This window comes from Tursiops truncatus, chromosome 9 (assembly GCF_011762595.2).
Source record: "Tursiops truncatus isolate mTurTru1 chromosome 9, mTurTru1.mat.Y, whole genome shotgun sequence".
Lineage (NCBI taxonomy): Eukaryota > Metazoa > Chordata > Mammalia > Artiodactyla > Delphinidae > Tursiops > Tursiops truncatus.
This window is the reverse complement of record NC_047042.1, coordinates 164834-182227: the sequence shown is the minus strand read 5'-3', so window position 1 is coordinate 182227 and position 17394 is coordinate 164834. Positions and strand designations below refer to the sequence as shown.

Here is a 17394-nt window from a genome sequence, read left to right as displayed (position 1 = left end):
AAGAGGAGACAGTACTTGTGTTGTATTCAATTGGGTCTTGATACCTAAGTGTGACTCTTAACCAAGGATTATGCAGTAGTTAAGGACACAGATTCAAGTTGTTTAGGGTGTGTCCTAAAGTGTCGGTGGCAGAATTTAAGTCTCTACTCTGGAAATTGTAGACCTGAGACAAACTACTTCCCTAAACGTCATTTCCTACATCTGACAAAGATAATAGTATCTACCTTGTAGTAGACTGAATAATACCATTGCCCCCAAATGTCCACATTCTACTCTCCAGAACCTGTGAATGTCACCTTAAATGGCAGAAGGCACTTTGCCAGTGGGATGAAAGTAATGGTTCTCAGATGGGAAGATTCTCCTGGACTACCTGGATGGGCCCAAATATAACCACTGGTGTTCTCGTAAGAGAGAGGCAGAGGGAATTTGTACTCCAAAGAGAATGTGATGACGAAGTTGGGGTTGCATTGATGTGGCCAGAAGTGAAGGAATGCTGGCGAGGAAACAGATTCTCGCTTAGAGCCTCTAGAAGGAGGATGGATGGCCCTGTCGACTTCTGGTTTCAGCCCAGGGAAACTGGTTTTGGACCTCTGTCTTCCAGAACCATAAGAAAATAAGTGGGTTTTGTTAGAAGCAAGCACATTTGTAGTCATTTGTTACAGCAGCCATAGGGAACTGATGCCTACCTCATAGGAAGTAGTTCTCCAATTAAAATGTGTGACTGGAAACACGCTTAGTGGCATGTGTGACACACACTAGTTATGCTACCGTAGGTCGTTCTTGGAAACTGAAGCCTTGGTTTTGAGAGATCATCAAAACCAGTACAATGGTTGCCATGTTTCTCCTTGTTCAGCCTGGTGACCAACCCGGTAGAGGGAGCTCCATCCTTTCCCACAGGACCCCACCTGTGGGTACGTAGAGGGAAGCGGTTATGTCTCCCTTAAGGCACCTTTTTCTTTTCCTTTCTACTTTTGTCTTCATTAATCTTCATCCAACTGACCTTTCTAAATTTTACAGAAAACAAAACCATTTCTCCATGGATTCAGATACTACCCCAAGTTAATATTCCAACCAAGTTCTTGTTCTTCCGGGTCTCATCACCAGAAATTTCTGAGCCTAACTCTACTCTAGTTTCTAGGATCACTCATTTTCTCATTTCTCCCTTCTCCTTTTAGTTCAGAGTCTTGTCAATTTAGTTCCTTCCCTAACCACAACTTACAGTACGGTGACACAGCAAAGTGATGAAAGTCTAGACGGTCTGGTTTTAATCCCGGGTTTTGCCACCTACTTACTGTGTGGCATTAGGCAAGCTCTTCAACGTCTCTGGGCCTCAGTTTCCCCCAGAAAAGTGAACATTATGAATTCCCTACCTCTAGGGTTGCCATTATGAGGAATAAGTGAGTTAATATTTGGTAAGCCCTTAGAATAGTACTTGTTATAGTCTAAGCACTACAGTTGTGCTTGTTAATAATAATAAATGAAATTCCAAGCGTATAACTTACTCAACTTTCTGTCATAACTTTGAAGTGTTGGTCTGTCTGTTGGCTCACGTTGCAGGTAAATGAGTCGAGGCATGGGCTGAGGCATTGCTATCACTGGGTGGTGTGTTCCCAGAACTTGGAACAGCGGTGTGAAATGGGTAGTGGTTCTATTGGAGACAGGGCAGACTGGAAAATGACAGCCTGGGAAGGAGGTGTGGTGTCCATAGCTTTGGTGTTAGAGGTGCTTCCTGCTGAAGCACCAGTGCCGGCCTAAGCCGTAAATGGGGTGCTGGGGTAAAGAGGAGCAGGATGGAAGATGACAGCGTGGGAAGGAGGTGTGGTGTCCATAGGTTCGGGGTCTGAGGTGCTGACTGCTGAGGCACCGATGCCCACCAAAGGCGTAAATGGGTTGCTGGAGAAAACAGGAGCAGAATAGAAGATGACAGCGTGTGAAGGAGGTGTGGTGTCCATAGGTTCGGGGTCTGACGTGCTTCCTGCTGAAGCACCGATGCCCGCCAGGGCCGTAAATGGGGTGGTGGGGAAAACAGGAGCAGAATGGAAGATGACAGCATGTGAAGGAGGTGTGGTGTCCATAGGTTCGGGGTCTGACGTGCTTCCTGCTGAAGCACCGATGCCCGCCAGGGCCGTAAATGGGGTGGTGGGGAAAACAGGAGCAGAATGGAAGAGGACAGCGTGTGAAGGAGGTGTGGTGTCCATAGCTTCCATATTAGAGGTACTGCCTGCCTGATCTGAGAGCAGAGAGTGAAAGTGGGAGAGGCTCTTCCTAGATTCTAACTCCTCTGAATTTATAGCACTGGCTCTGCCTGGCTTTATGACATATCCATTGTACGTGTCACAGAGAAAGAGCGGGCGGGGCAGGGGGTGAGGCAGGGGTCACATGCAAGCCCAGCTGCTGGCTTAACCCCGGCCCAAAGGCAAAGGGCGGGGCCCCTTCTGGACTTTCTAGTGGCTGGGACTTCTGGCTGTGGGTGGCAGGTGTTTGGCACCAGATGGGCCACCATGCGGAGACTGTTGGGGACTGTGGAAGCCTCCTCCAGAGCTCACCCTGCCTGGGGACTGGCTCTGCAGGCCCCTCAGCCCTGCGTATGTATCGGCCAGGCCTTCCCCACCACGGGGCCCAGAGGCCAGAGCCTGCTCAGACCTGAGGGCAGGAGGCAGCCAGAGCTTACCAGGGTGTGGGCCACCTCGTCCGCAGACCTGCCCAGCTCCTCTGCGAGACCTGGAGACAGGATCGCCTTCTCCAGGGCTGCTCAGCTGCCAGCATCACCATGAGCCAGGTGGCCAAGGTTTCTGAGCAGGAGATGCAGAGCCCTGATCCGACTGGATGCTGCAGCCCACGATGTCCCTTCCTGGCAGATAGGTTCTTTCTTCACTTCTTTTTTGCAATTTGGTAAAAGAACATTTAAACCTTGGCCTGTCCTTCAGGGTATATAGATGGTAGTGGCTTAGCCGGGATTCGATCCAAGCCTGTGTGATTCCAGAGCTTGTGCTCTGGACTGTGGTGCCTCCTTATCGTATATGCTTCATGTGTTACTTGTTTTTCTTTTTTTCTTGTAGTCCTTATGGTACTTAGCCCTAAGTGCCATACCTGTAACGAACAGCTACACTGCCCTGTAGGAGGTCTTCTTTTGTTCAACGCATGAATTGGTCATCCACCACACTGTGTTCTAATCTCAGAAGATACAGGTCAGGGACCACCAGTTGTCAGCATGGCACCATTCCATATTTCTAACTGAGGCTTGAAGCCCGTATTTTCCCTTTGTCTAGTTTGAAGGATCCAGATACGTAAAGATGATATTCTAGATAAATCATGGGTTATCCTGAAAGAAATTCACCAGTGAATTGTTCCGTATGGATTAGAAGCCAGCTTCTCTGGCCTTCCTGGAGTATATCCAGTAAGGCGTCTCATTCATATGTCTAGAAAGCAAATATATCATTTATTGCAACTTCAGCGTGGAGCGATGTATTGGTATAAAGTACGATCAACACAATTTGGTCATTGTGAGTATGACAGCTGGGTCCACTCTTTACTACACATATGTAACTCTAGGGATTCTTATGCCCAAGAGAGGAGACGTACTCTTGGCTGTCTAGGACAAGGGAAGCATGTGTTGTTATTCAGGAGCTGGAAGCTTCAGCATGACAGGTAGGAATTGAACAATCCTGGTCTACACATCACTTGACCTTGCTTAAAACTTGTTTCTTTGGCTTGCTTCATTGGAGTGTTTTCTCCCTCCTGGGGCTGACATTGTCTGTTATGTATCACTCATGTGACATGCAGAAGTTTCAGAACCCAAAATCATATAGATCAGTAAAAATGTGTGTGTGTGTATATATATATATATATATATATATATATATATATATATATATATATATATAAATCTATTGAAACTCACACTGGGCATAATTCATATATTCCAAAATCAGTTTGACCCTCTGCTCATGAGATTCTTTTTATGGTATGTCCCAGCAAATCTGGGCTTCCATCCCCAATAAATTTTGGGGTTGGAGGACACAAAAGCTTTTGCTCAGACCTAAATTCTGTCTGAAAACAAGGGAAATATTATAAGCCCTTTGTAACCTCTCCAAGAGCAGAAATGATTTACAGCTGTGGCATTGAACCATAATTCCTCGATCTCATTTGAGAAGAGTTCAGTTAGAAACAGTGTCTTGATTTTTGTTTCTTTTGTTTCTTCCCTGTTTTCTTGTCTTGCTTACCAACAATCCATTGTAATTCATGAGTTAGTATGGCAGCAGGCTGAGTGTTCCCTGGAGCTCATTAAATGAAGTGTTTTTCCTAAAATGACGTTTGTCTCCTTGTTTTCAGCCCCTCTTCTTTCCTCTGCCCTTGACTATAACCAGAGCTCAGCAAAAGCTGAGTGACTTTGTGCAGACCTTACTTAGGCTCAGCCTTTTTTTCTTCATTATTTTATTCATGGCTCCTCCATTTCATTGCTTGCCTTCTCGAAATGTGTTGAAATCTTTCTGTGGTTGATGACTTCCAAAATATCTTGGCTTTTATTGGTTGATTACTTTTGGTATTTCTACAGTTTTATTTAGATATGGTTTCAGGAGGAACAGAAAGTAAATATATTTCCTAGTCTGCCATCTTGAGCTGAAAATCCCTGTGGATTTTAGCATCCAATGTTCCCATGGGAAAACACCCAACCATGGCCTTAATAGATGTAACACTCAAGATTTCAGCTTTTCTTGAGCAATCACTCAGGATTTCATATGTGGTCATTTCTAATGGGGAAATGATAACTATCTCATGACGTTGATTGGAGGATTAAATTAGATAATGAACATGAAAATGCTTTGTAAGATTTAAAAATCAGTAAAAATGTTTTTTGTTATTATTTGATTTGTTGCTATTTCAACTTCACTTGACAGTTGTTTATGACCTTGCCTATGTGAGAAAATGTCCTCTGGGTTATTTTTCTGAAAGCCAGAATGTATTTTTCAATAGCTCAATGGAACTGGTTAAGGTTCATTTGTGAAGGTTAAGGGTGAAGGGGTAAATGTTTCTTGACACCTATCACTTTACAGTGTTTTCAGGAACTAACTGACTCGTGTATTCCTCTTCCAAATTTGGTTGAGGACCTCCTACCAGCCACATGCTTTACGTCAGGTGTTGGAAAGCATTTTCTGGATTTTAAATATCTTAGGCTTTGTGGGCCATATACAGTTTCTGTAGCTTCTCCTCCTCTTTCCTCTTCAACAAGCTTTCTAAACGTGAGAACCATTATTAGCTCACAGCCCCACAGATCCAGGCTGAGAGCCTGATTTGATTCGTGGCCATTATTTGCCAATTGCTGCTCTGCGTCTTCACTGAGGAGGGGGACCATGTTTGAGTAATCATTTCTTTGAATCAACTGTTGGTCTTCTGGGGCTTGTCCTTGCTCTCCTACAGTCTCTAATCAGCGTGGCATCCAGAGAGATCTTGTTAAAACATAAGTCAGATCATGTCACTCAAATTTCTTCAGTGGCTTCTTCACAGAAAATGCAAAGTCCTCAGAGTGCCTCCACAGACCTAGAAATCTGGGCCTCTGTTTCCTCTCTGACTGTTTCGTTCTCCTCTCCAATTTGCTCGCTCTGTTTGCCACACGCTGACATCCTTTCTGCTCCTTGGATACTCCAAACCTACTCTTGCCTCATTGACTTTCTGCCGCACGCCAGCCGCAGAAAGAGGATTTCACCGCCCAGGGTCAGAAGGGAAGGGGTGAGGACCTGAAGTAGCACTGACGAATGGGGTCAGAAGCCCATGGGGTCAGAAGGCTGCAATGAGAAGCCTACTCACCGCAACAAAGAATAGACCCCCGCTCGCCGAAACTAGAGAAAGCTCGCATGCAGCAATGAAGACCCAATGCAGCCAAAAATAAATAAATAAAACATAAAGTATAGAATCTTAAAAAAGCAACAAAAAAATCGATAAAGAATATTACGAGAATAGAATCACAGGCCAGTTTCTCCTTTGAACATGCATGCAAAATGTGTAAAGAGAAGCACAAACTGTATCCATGGTATGTAAAACAATCATATATCAGAATCAAAGTAGCTTTATTCTGGCAACGCAAGGTTGCTTTAATGTCCAAACATGAAACTGATCCCAGGAATGAATTAGAGTGGGGAAAGAAGTCATTTACAACTGAAATCTTGGGACTTCCCTGGTGGTCCAGTATTTAGAACATGACGCTTTCACTGCTGGGGCCCTGGGGTCCAATCCCAGGTCAGGGAACTAAGATCCTGCAAGACATGAGGCAGGGCCCCGAAAAAAACCAAAAAAAAGGAAAGAAAGAAGTCTTAACCAGGAGAAGCACAAGATCGAATAAACATAACAGATAACACCTTATGAAAAGTAGGTGAAGATTATGGAATATTCTAAAATTTAAAACAAAAAGAAAGTTTTAAAGATTCAAAAGGATGTGACAAATATTGTACATAGGCAAAAATGAAATGAAATAAAATATACAAATGATGGGAACCCAAAATTCCAGATGCCCAAGTCCTGTCTCTGAAGAGTCTCATTCAATGGGTTCAGGATTTCCTCTATATTTAAAAACCTACAGGTGATTCTGGTACGATTCACAGACACAATGTAAAGCTTCTCTTTTACAGGAAAGAATACCAGATTATTTTGTTATCTTATAGTTATACTAACAGGTTGTACTATTGACGGATAAGTCCGCTGTCAAAATGCACCCCCACTAGGGGTAAAAAAGGAACTAGTAGTCTCTACTGCTACTTGGTGGCAGCATGCATGTATTGCAAGGGCAATTATTGTAGCAATCCAAATTAGTGGAACATTTTAGAATTGGAAGACTACATACAGATCATCTAGTCAAGCTTCCAACTATTAAAGTTGTGAAAACTAAGGCCCATATAAATGACATGATTTATCTCCAAAGAGCATGAGTGAAAGTATGAAATAAAAAATATCTCTGAACTTTTAATTTAGTGCTGTTTTTATTAGTCTCAAGTATTAGCTTAAACTTCAGTGTGACAGATTTGGGATTGAATTCTTGCTCACGTTTACTGGTTGCGTGCCTTTTAGTAAGTTACTAAAACACTTTTCTTAAAAATAGACGTATTTATTTATTTATCTTTGGCTGCTTAGGCTCTTCGTTGCTGTGCGCGGGCTTTCTCTAGTTGCGGTGAGCGGGGGCTACTCTTTGTTGCAGTACGCGGGCTTCTCATTGTGGTGGCTTCTCGTTGTTGCTGAGCACGGGGTCTAGGTGCGTGGGCGTCAGTAGCTGTGGTTCACGGGCTCTAGCACGCAGGCTCAGTAGTTGTGGCACATGGTCTTAGTTGCTCCGTGGCATGTGGGATCTTCCCGGACCAGGGCTCAAACGTGTGTCCCGTGCACTGGCAGGTGGACCCTTAACCACCGCGCCAACAGGGAAGCCCTACTAATACACTTTTAACTTTGCTTTTCACGTATGTAAAACGGTGAGCCTTGACTGATATAGAATATGAGATAACCTAGCACTGTTCTTCACACATATATGTAGTTACAATTTTTTGGCTCTCATCCCACTTAAACAGCCTCTATCCCCTTGATAATGAATGTGTCTTTCAGCTAGCAGAGCACCCCAGAGCTGACCACATTCTGGCAAGAGATATAGGATTCTTTTTCTTACTGGGGGTTCTTTATACCTGATATTTGAAGTGCACTTAAACATGAACAACTCTTGTTTATACTGTATTAATGGATTTGATGGATGAATTTTGGAAAGTAATATGCAGGAATTGAGCTGCCTTACTCTCAAGAAATATAATTCGATAGCGGTGGCTCGAACGATAAACAGTGTTTGGACAGGGAGTCCATATTGGATGTGAACTTCCTGTACTCCCATTCGTCTATTAAGAATAAATAGAATCCTTTCAAAATGTGTTCTAAAGGGCAGTTATTTCTTTCTGCCTCATTTAAGTTACCTGCAAGAAAAAGACAATCTCCTGCATCCTTGTTTAATGGGCTTTTAATGTAAAGCAGATAATTTTTTGCAACATTTCCCAAACTTTTCGTTATCCAATTGGCTGAGGCTTCTCAACGATTATCATTTCACAACAATATCTCCATCTTCAGCTTCTTTCAATGAATTGGCCTAATAGATGTGCCATTAAAACAGAGCTTCACTCTCAGCGTAGTTTTAATTTTGTATTCAAAGGGTATGAAGGATTCAGCCATAACAGTGAGTGGATTTCTGACACATGCTACATGATGGATGCAACTAAGTGAAAGGAGTCAGGCATGAAAGGCTACATACTGTATGGTTCCATTTACATGAAATGTCCAGCAGTGGCAAATCCATACACACAGAAAAGATTCTACATTAGTGGTTGCCAGGGGGTTGGAAGAGAGGGAAATAGGGAATGACTCCTTAAAATGGGTGTAGGTTTCCTCTTGGTTGATGAAAATGTTTTGCAGCTCGGCAGTGGTGATAGTTGCACAACATTGTGACCGTAGTAAATTCCACTGAATGGTACAGTGAATTGTAAAATGATCCAAATGGTGGATGTTGTGTTATGTTCCTTTTACTACACTAAAAAGGAGAAAGAATTCGGGAAAGACTTAGAGTTTGGGAAACTAAGGTGAACTGGTCAAGAAAAAGACAGCTCTATTGTTCAGTTTTCTCTCAGCTCTCCCAGTGCATTAATCCTCAGCCAAAAGTAGGCTGAACTTGTAGATGATAGTCATTCAACACAGTCCAGGGAAAAGTAAATAAAATAAAACCCAACTCTTCTTCTTTAGCACATGTAGGAAAGGTTAACTTGCTGCTCAGCCACGTGGACGTTCATGAAGACGTTTCACTTTAGCTGTCCTCTACTTCAGTACTTTACTCACTTGAGCTCATTCACACATGTAGGCAACAGCATTCCTTACTTCGATGGAATCTGCAGCACTGGTTGTGATCGGTCTCATGGAAAGAAAAGGAAAGGTGGCGCGGAAGCCAAGGGAAGAGATTTTCAAGACAGAGACAAGACAGAGACGTTGTTTAAGATCTGACTCGGCTTGGCGGTCAGAAAGATAAGGATTGAGAAGTAGTGCCCTGGACTTGTCAACGGAGAAATCATTGGGGGCTTCAAGGAGATCAGTTTCACGAGAGTAGGGGGGCAGAAACCAGACCGCACTGTGGATGAGAGGGGAGAAATGGGGGGCAAGTCAAGAAATTGATGGCAAAGGGAAAGAAGGGAGGGGTGGATAGGAGGACAGGAGAATGGAATGGAGGAGAGCATTTCCTTGTGGCTCTTTAATATGGCTGGGAGGGGCCGACAGAGAAGGAGAGCGTGAAAATGTAGGAAGAGGGGCTGGCATCCCGAGCCCAAGGAGGACTGGCCCCTGTCTTCAGCTCCCACCAGCTGGATGTTCCCTCCCTCTAGCTTTCCACGTAGGCTGTGGAAGTTGCCCCTTGCCTCCTTGGATCAGCCGCCCTTGATTCGTTCGTCCTTTTCTTATTTCTCAGCACATCTGGGTCATACGTTATGTGAAGACAAACAAATCACCACTGATGCTTAATTTTCTTGAAAAATCCCCAGGCAGGTACCATTTTGGAGACCTACATATTGTGCCTCAGCAAGCCAAAGTAGCCCATTTTTCCTCTCTCATTGGGAGAGATTGCTGTTTCTTGGAGAACCTGATGAAGAGGGTGACTCGCACTTAGGAATAACGTTGCTTGAAAAGTGCAAAAGGTGAGGTAGTTTGGCTCTGAGGGGCCTCTGAGGCCTGAGACTTCCTGAGACTCACAGCTCCCATTTCCCTCTGACCCTGGGCTATGAGCTCATCAAATGAGATGGTAAATAAAGTCACTGACATGGTTTAAAGGATAATTTTGTTCTCTCTTGTTCACTCAGAGCAAATTGAATGGGATTTGCATACAACATATGGATGAAATATCCATACGATGGGGCTTGACCATATCCTCATGGTTCCCCTTCCCTTTTCTACATCTGGCCCCTTTAGCTCTGCAGACTTAACCCCACACCATCAGTCCACCCAGTCGGTCCGCTGAACGTCGCTTCCTCCTTCGCATCTGGTCGTTGTCGTCACCTTGTTCTCCACTACCGCCTCCTGCAGTAGCTGTTAGGTCCAGAGAGGTTGGTTCACTGTGAGCAAGTAACTGTCAACTCCATGGACAGGTGGAAGTGACTTGGCAGCCGGGAATGCGCCCATCCTGAGTTCATTATACCCATGAGGGAAAAGGAGAATGGGGATGCAGCTGGTCTGCAGAGCCCCGGCAGTTCTGAGACACATGCTCCTGGATCCACACGTTGCTCCATACCCAGCCTTGCCTTTCTTTGTTCTCTCTCTTGACTCCATCCAGGTTTCTGCTCTCCTTGTCCCTTTGGGGAGGGAGGCCAGTACCAGCCCAGGTGTAGTCCCCCAAAGCTTCCTACTTCCAAGCGTTACGTAGGCTTGTATATCCACTTGCTTGGGTTGCCCTGGCATTCGTGCCAACAAGTTGAGTGGTTTATGCCCTAGGCTCTCTTTTCTGGCAAGAATGTGCCTAAAAATCTCCATCTCTGGTTTGGTGGCCCCTAAAAATTCCCAGTCAGTATTGGTGAGGGGACACTTGGTGACAGTGTTGTCTTTCGAAATGAGTAGTACCGTTACCAACAATCCTTTGCTCCCCATACATTATTTATAAGGTTTCCCTGTTTGTATGTGCAAACTATTTGTGTGTATATTTGGAGAAATACATTGTACAGGCCTCTTTTTTATTTCTTCCACACACCCTAGAGATGTCATAGAGGCAGGAAATATGTCCAACTTTTTGAGAAATTGGAACAATCAAGACTTACCTGTATGGAATGCTGTTAATGATGTCAATTCCCGCGACAGTACCTTTCATCTGACACACTTAGGGACTGTTAACAGATTAAAAGCAGTAAAAGACGCGGATAGAGAGAATTTTCATTATCTTGTGCTCTGAAATCTTGGATTTTCATTGGTTTCAATGGGCCTGAAAATGTATTTTTTTTAGTAGGGACATAGAAGCCTCTAGCGGTATTCTTAACAAAGCAAGGTGAGTTATAAGCAATCATCTGATGGAGGGTAAATGTGCCACAGTCCAGTTTAAGAAAAATACAATATAAAAGTCTTACCATGGAAGAAAATCTTTATATGATCTTTTAAAAAAAAAAAGCTTCAAGAAACATAAAGACATGACACCATATTCCGTTTAAAGTCAGTGACTTGTAAGCAAGGCAAAGCAAAGACAGTCTGATTAAGGCCGTTGCATTGTTCTGGCATGTTTTAGGTCTCACCCATTTCTGTGGCCTTTTTAGAACCTAAGCTTCTAGGGCACAGAGAACTTCATCTTGACGTAGGGCTGAGCAAATGCACGGAGCATCTCTCAATAAGTAGGCATTAAATTCTTAGTCCAGAAGGGGCCTTGAGATGCCCTCTCTTTACTCCTTGGCAGAACTGTTTTAACCATCCCCCGAAAACAGATGTTTTTCTTTAAATCTCAAAGTTCAGAGATTCCACAATCAGAAGTTACTTCTCATATTGCCTTGTGGTCTGCTGTGGGCATCTGTCGAATGGTGTGAACTCTGCGTGGGGAGCCTGGCCTACCCTCCGGGCCCACGGTTTGGGCTGCGGTGGTGCCATGCTGTGCTCAGGGGCCTTCTTTTTTGGAAGTCTGGGCTCCAGTGAGCCTTGGTCATGTTCTCTTATGGAACCTTGGGTGCTAGACCACTCTGACCCTCAGTCTCATTTGCAGGTTCTGGGGAGGATTAAATGAGCTCATGGGATATCCAGGTGACTGAGGCAGAGTCGGCTCGGGATGAATCTTTGCTTCGTTTTCATTAGCTGCGGAGAAGACGATGACAGCTTGGTGCCTGTCCAACTTTAATATGGGTATGCCTCTCTTGGGGATCTTGTTAAATGCAGGCTGGTATTCAGTAGTTCTGGGTGGGGCCTGGATTCTGTGCTTCTAACAAGCTCCTAGGTGACGGTGACGCTGAGGGCAAGGGTTTGGCACCTGTGTTTCTCCCTTTCCGGAAGAGCAGGATGTCTGCCCCACCCCCACCCCGAGAGGAGAAAACATCCGCAATGTGACTACTAGGAACCAGCTTCCCTCACATGCAAGGGTCCTGTACCACTGCTCCCAACCATTCTGTCTGAGGCGCAGCAAGCCAAAACACTGAAATGCTGAGGTTTGCAGCAAAGAGGAGGTTTATTCACAGGGCAGCCAAGCGAGGACGTGACGTGACAATAGGTCTCAAATCCGCCTCCCCAAAGGCAAGGGGCTTTGGGTATCTGTGGGATAAAGAATAAAGAAGCAGGGCAGTATGAGGCATGGGGAGCATGAGGAAAGGTGATTGGAAAAACGTGTGCTCATCATTGTTCTGAGCTGGCCTAACTAGGCTACAGGCCTCAGCACATTCTCAGGCTGGAGTTTTCGGCCCTCTGATGGCAGGAGGTCAAAAGGCACTTGCCCAGGTGGAAGATCGGTGGTCCTCTCCACTCTAAACCAGCTCAGCCTAACCAGGCACAGCTGATTCCAAGTTCCTGGACGATCACGGGGCAAACATCTTATTGCTTCTGCTACATGCTACTTGGAGGACGTGCAGGTGTTCAAGCTACCTTGATGAGTGAAGACGGGATTTGACTAATCATGACACCTTGTTTCACCTCCAGGCGAGCAGAAGAGAGCTGTAGGCTGAGTCTGGCTCCTGGCACCTGGAATTGGAGGCAGGTGGTTTAAAAACGGGCTCTCCCACCCTCTGTGTGATATCAGGTAGATAGACTATTGAACCTTCCTGTGCCTGTTTCTCCACAAGCAGCATGGGGACACTCAGAGTCCCTCTCTTGGGGGCTGTTATGGGGCTTCAGTGAGATATAGATGCATGCACAGGCACACGGGAGACACCCAGTGTGTGTTCCCTTCGTGCTTATTTTTATTAGGACACCAGTATTGTTAGAAGATTTCTGGTTTGGACAACAAATTAGATAGGTGGTCATTGCTATAGTTTATGCGAGAGCAATTCACATTGCCATTTGCAAAAAAGTAGTTGGTTGTCCAATGGGGATTATAAACATCCATTTAACATGAGCTACTGAACAGATAGTTCACACAGTAAGTACTTTATTTAAAATCAATTCTCTTTGTTTTCTTAAGCAATTGTTAACCCCCAATTTCGTGAGTACTACCAAGTAAGTCACTTGAAAATCATCTAGAGCAATCTATTTCACTTAGCAAGCCTAAAGCTATAGTTCAACCATTTTATTTACTGTTCTATGACAAAAATTACTCTAAACAGCTATTCCCTGGATAAGTAATCAGCTAAAGCTAGTTTGACTGACTAAATCGATTTACTGAGTTAATAAGCCAGTTGTTTTAGAATAGGTCGAATGCATATTTCTCATCCATTCTGCATTAAAGTGTTTCCCATTCGTACATACCCACATTCCTACTTCTGTGCTGTAGGGCTTGGCTGAACTACACCTGCCTTCAGTGAAACTTTTCTCTCCTGCACAATTGGAGATAATTTTAGTCTCCTCGTGACTCCCACGGGGTTACCTCTGTTGTGACACTTGACTATTTGGTGGCATATTTTATTTGAAAAAGCCTTCCGTTACTCCGGGCACGTCAAACGGTAAATGCTTTCTCTTCGTAAACCTGCATAACAATTTTCTGAACTCTTCTGCTCTGGGCAAGGATTCATCAGTACACCAGGCAAACATAGTGAAAGAGGAGACAGTACTTGTGTTGTATTCAATTGGGTCTTGATACCTAAGTGTGACTCTTAACCAAGGATTATGCAGTAGTTAAGGACACAGATTCAAGTTGTTTAGGGTGTGTCCTAAAGTGTCGGTGGCAGAATTTAAGTCTCTACTCTGGAAATTGTAGACCTGAGACAAACTACTTCCCTAAACGTCATTTCCTACATCTGACAAAGATAATAGTATCTACCTTGTAGTAGACTGAATAATACCATTGCCCCCAAATGTCCTACATTCTACTCTCCAGAACCTGTGAATGTCACCTTAAATGGCAGAAGGCACTTTGCCAGTGGGATGAAAGTAATGGTTCTCAGATGGGAAGATTCTCCTGGACTACCTGGATGGGCCCAAATATAACCACTGGTGTTCTCGTAAGAGAGAGGCAGAGGGAATTTGTACTCCAAAGAGAATGTGATGACGAAGTTGGGGTTGCATTGATGTGGCCAGAAGTGAAGGAATGCTGGCGAGGAAACAGATTCTCGCTTAGAGCCTCTAGAAGGAGGATGGATGGCCCTGTCGACTTCTGGTTTCAGCCCAGGGAAACTGGTTTTGGACCTCTGTCTTCCAGAACCATAAGAAAATAAGTGGGTTTTGTTAGAAGCAAGCACATTTGTAGTCATTTGTTACAGCAGCCATAGGGAACTGATGCCTACCTCATAGGAAGTATTTCTCCAATTAAAATGTGTGACTGGAAACACGCTTAGTGGCATGTGTGACACACACTAGTTATGCTACCGTAGGTCGTTCTTGGAAACTGAAGCCTTGGTTTTGAGAGATCATCAAAACCAGTACAATGGTTGCCATGTTTCTCCTTGTTCAGCCTGGTGACCAACCCGGTAGAGAGAGCTCCATCCTTTCCCACAGGACCCCACCTGTGGGTACGTAGAGGGAAGTGGTTATGTCTCCCTTAAGGCACCTTTTTCTTTTCCTTTCTACTTTTGTCTTCATTAATCTTCATCCAACTGACCTTTCTAAATTTTACAGAAAACAAAACCATTTCTCCATGGATTCAGATACTACCCCAAGTTAATATTCCAACCAAGTTCTTGTTCTTCCGGGTCTCATCACCAGAAATTTCTGAGCCTAACTCTACTCTAGTTTCTAGGATCACTCATTTTCTCATTTCTCCCTTCTCCTTTTAGTTCAGAGTCTTGTCAATTTAGTTCCTTCCCTAACCACAACTTACAGTACGGTGACACAGCAAAGTGATGAAAGTCTAGACGGTCTGGTTTTAATCCCGGGTTTTGCCACCTACTTACTGTGTGGCATTAGGCAAGCTCTTCAACGTCTCTGGGCCTCAGTTTCCCCCAGAAAAGTGAACATTATGAATATTCCCTACCTCTAGGGTTGCCATTATGAGGAATAAGTGAGTTAATATTTGGTAAGCCCTTAGAATAGTACTTGTTATAGTCTAAGCACTACAGTTGTGCTTGTTAATAATAATAAATGAAATTCCAAGCGTATAACTTACTCAACTTTCTGTCATAACTTTGAAGTGTTGGTCTGTCTGTTGGCTCACGTTGCAGGTAAATGAGTCGAGGCATGGGCTGAGGCATTGCTATCACTGGGTGGTGTGTTCCCAGAACTTGGAACAGCGGTGTGAAATGGGTAGTGGTTCTATTGGAGACAGGGCAGACTGGAAAATGACAGCCTGGGAAGGAGGTGTGGTGTCCATAGCTTTGGTGTTAGAGGTGCTGCCTGCTGAAGCACCAGTGCCGGCCTAAGCCGTAAATGGGGTGCTGGGGTAAAGAGGAGCAGGATGGAAGATGACAGCGTGGGAAGGAGGTGTGGTGTCCATAGGTTCGGGGTCTGAGGTGCTGACTGCTGAGGCACCGATGCCCACCAAAGGCGTAAATGGGTTGCTGGAGAAAACAGGAGCAGAATAGAAGATGACAGCGTGTGAAGGAGGTGTGGTGTCCATAGGTTCGGGGTCTGATGTGCTTCCTGCTGAAGCACCGATGCCCGCCAGGGCCGTAAATGGGGTGCTGGGGAAAACAGGAGCAGAATGGAAGATGACAGCGTGTGAAGGAGGTGTGGTGTCCATAGGTTCGGGGTCTGACGTGCTTCCTGCTGAAGCACCGATGCCCGCTAGGGCCGTAAATGGGGTGCTGGGGTAAAGAGGAGCAGGATGGAAGATGACAGCGTGGGAAGGAGGTGTGGTGTCCATAGGTTCGGGGTCTGAGGTGCTGACTGCTGAGGCACCGATGCCCACCAAAGGCGTAAATGGGTTGCTGGAGAAAACAGGAGCAGAATAGAAGATGACAGCGTGTGAAGGAGGTGTGGTGTCCATAGCTTCCATATTAGAGGTACTGCCTGCCTGATCTGAGAGCAGAGAGTGAAAGTGGGAGAGGCTCTTCCTAGATTCTAACTCCTCTGAATTTATAGCACTGGCTCTGCCTGGCTTTATGACATATCCATTGTACATGTCACAGAGAAGGAGCGGGCGGGGCAGGGGGTGAGGCAGGGGTCACATGCAAGCCCAGCTGCTGGCTTAACCCCGGCCCAAAGGCAAAGGGCGGGGCCCCTTCTGGACTTTCTAGTGGCTGGGACTTCTGGCTGTGGGTGGCAGGTGTTTGGCACCAGATGGGCCACCATGCGGAGACTGTTGGGGACTGTGGAAGCCTCCTCCAGAGCTCACCCTGCCTGGGGACTGGCTCTGCAGGCCCCTCAGCCCTGCGTATGTATCGGCCAGGCCTTCCCCACCACGGGGCCCAGAGGCCAGAGCCTGCTCAGACCTGAGGGCAGGAGGCAGCCAGAGCTTACCAGGGTGTGGGCCACCTCGTCCGCAGACCTGCCCAGCTCCTCTGCGAGACCTGGAGACAGGATCGCCTTCTCCAGGGCTGCTCAGCTGCCAGCATCACCATGAGCCAGGTGGCCAAGGTTTCTGAGCAGGAGATGCAGAGCCCTGATCCGACTGGATGCTGCAGCCCACGATGTCCCTTCCTGGCAGATAGGTTCTTTCTTCACTTCTTTTTTGCAATTTGGTAAAAGAACATTTAAACCTTGGCCTGTCCTTCAGGGTATATAGATGGTAGTGGCTTAGCCGGGATTCGATCCAAGCCTGTGTGATTCCAGAGCTTGTGCTCTGGACTGTGGTGCCTCCTTATCGTATATGCTTCATGTGTTACTTGTTTTTCTTTTTTTCTTGTAGTCCTTATGGTACTTAGCCCTAAGTGCCGTATATACCTGTAACGAACAGCTACACTGCCCTGTAGGAGGTCTTCTTTTGTTCAACGCATGAATTGGTCATCCACCACACTGTGTTCTAATCTCAGAAGATACAGGTCAGGGACCACCAGTTGTCAGCATGGCACCATTCCATATTTCTAACTGAGGCTTGAAGCCCGTATTTTCCCTTTGTCTAGTTTGAAGGATCCAGATATGTAAAGATGATATTCTAGATAAATCATGGGTTATCCTGAAAGAAATTCACCAGTGAATTGTTCCGTATGGATTAGAAGCCAGCTTCTCTGGCCTTCCTGGAGTATATCCAGTAAGGCGTCTCATTCATATGTCTAGAAAGCAAATATATCATTTATTGCAACTTCAGCGTGGAGCAATGTATTGGTATAAAGTACGATCAACACAATTTGGTCATTGTGAGTATGACAGCTGGGTCCACTCTTTACTACACATATGTAACTCTAGGGATTCTTATGC

The 17394-nt window shown here is 45.2% G+C and overlaps 2 long non-coding RNA genes across 41 annotated transcripts in view; one reads left to right on the top strand and one right to left on the bottom strand.

Annotated features, from left to right (window-relative positions):
- LOC141279492 (uncharacterized) overlaps window positions 1-15324 on the bottom strand; it is a 41804-nt gene extending 26480 nt beyond the window's left edge. For 2 of the 11 annotated variants that reach the window (XR_012333770.1, XR_012333774.1), the window contains exons 1-3: window positions 13414-13550; window positions 12595-12690; window positions 687-905 (exon numbers count right to left, since the gene is read on the bottom strand). This is a non-coding gene — a long non-coding RNA (uncharacterized lncRNA). Of the gene's footprint in view, window positions 1-686; window positions 906-1502; window positions 1618-12594; window positions 12691-13413; window positions 13551-14387; window positions 14866-15205 lie in introns of those variants that run through there. The other 9 variants (XR_012333767.1, XR_012333771.1, XR_012333769.1 and 6 more) reach the window with 9 other exon arrangements.
- LOC117313549 (uncharacterized) overlaps window positions 1-16927 on the top strand; it is a 73919-nt gene extending 56992 nt beyond the window's left edge. For 25 of the 30 annotated variants that reach the window (XR_012333801.1, XR_012333790.1, XR_012333795.1 and 22 more), the window contains 2 exons: window positions 11729-11865; window positions 12649-13481. This is a non-coding gene — a long non-coding RNA (uncharacterized lncRNA). Of the gene's footprint in view, window positions 1-9542; window positions 9696-11728; window positions 11866-12648; window positions 13482-16885 lie in introns of those variants that run through there. The other 5 variants (XR_012333798.1, XR_012333786.1, XR_012333813.1 and 2 more) reach the window with 3 other exon arrangements.
- The last annotated feature ends 467 nt before the right edge of the window (window positions 16928-17394 follow it).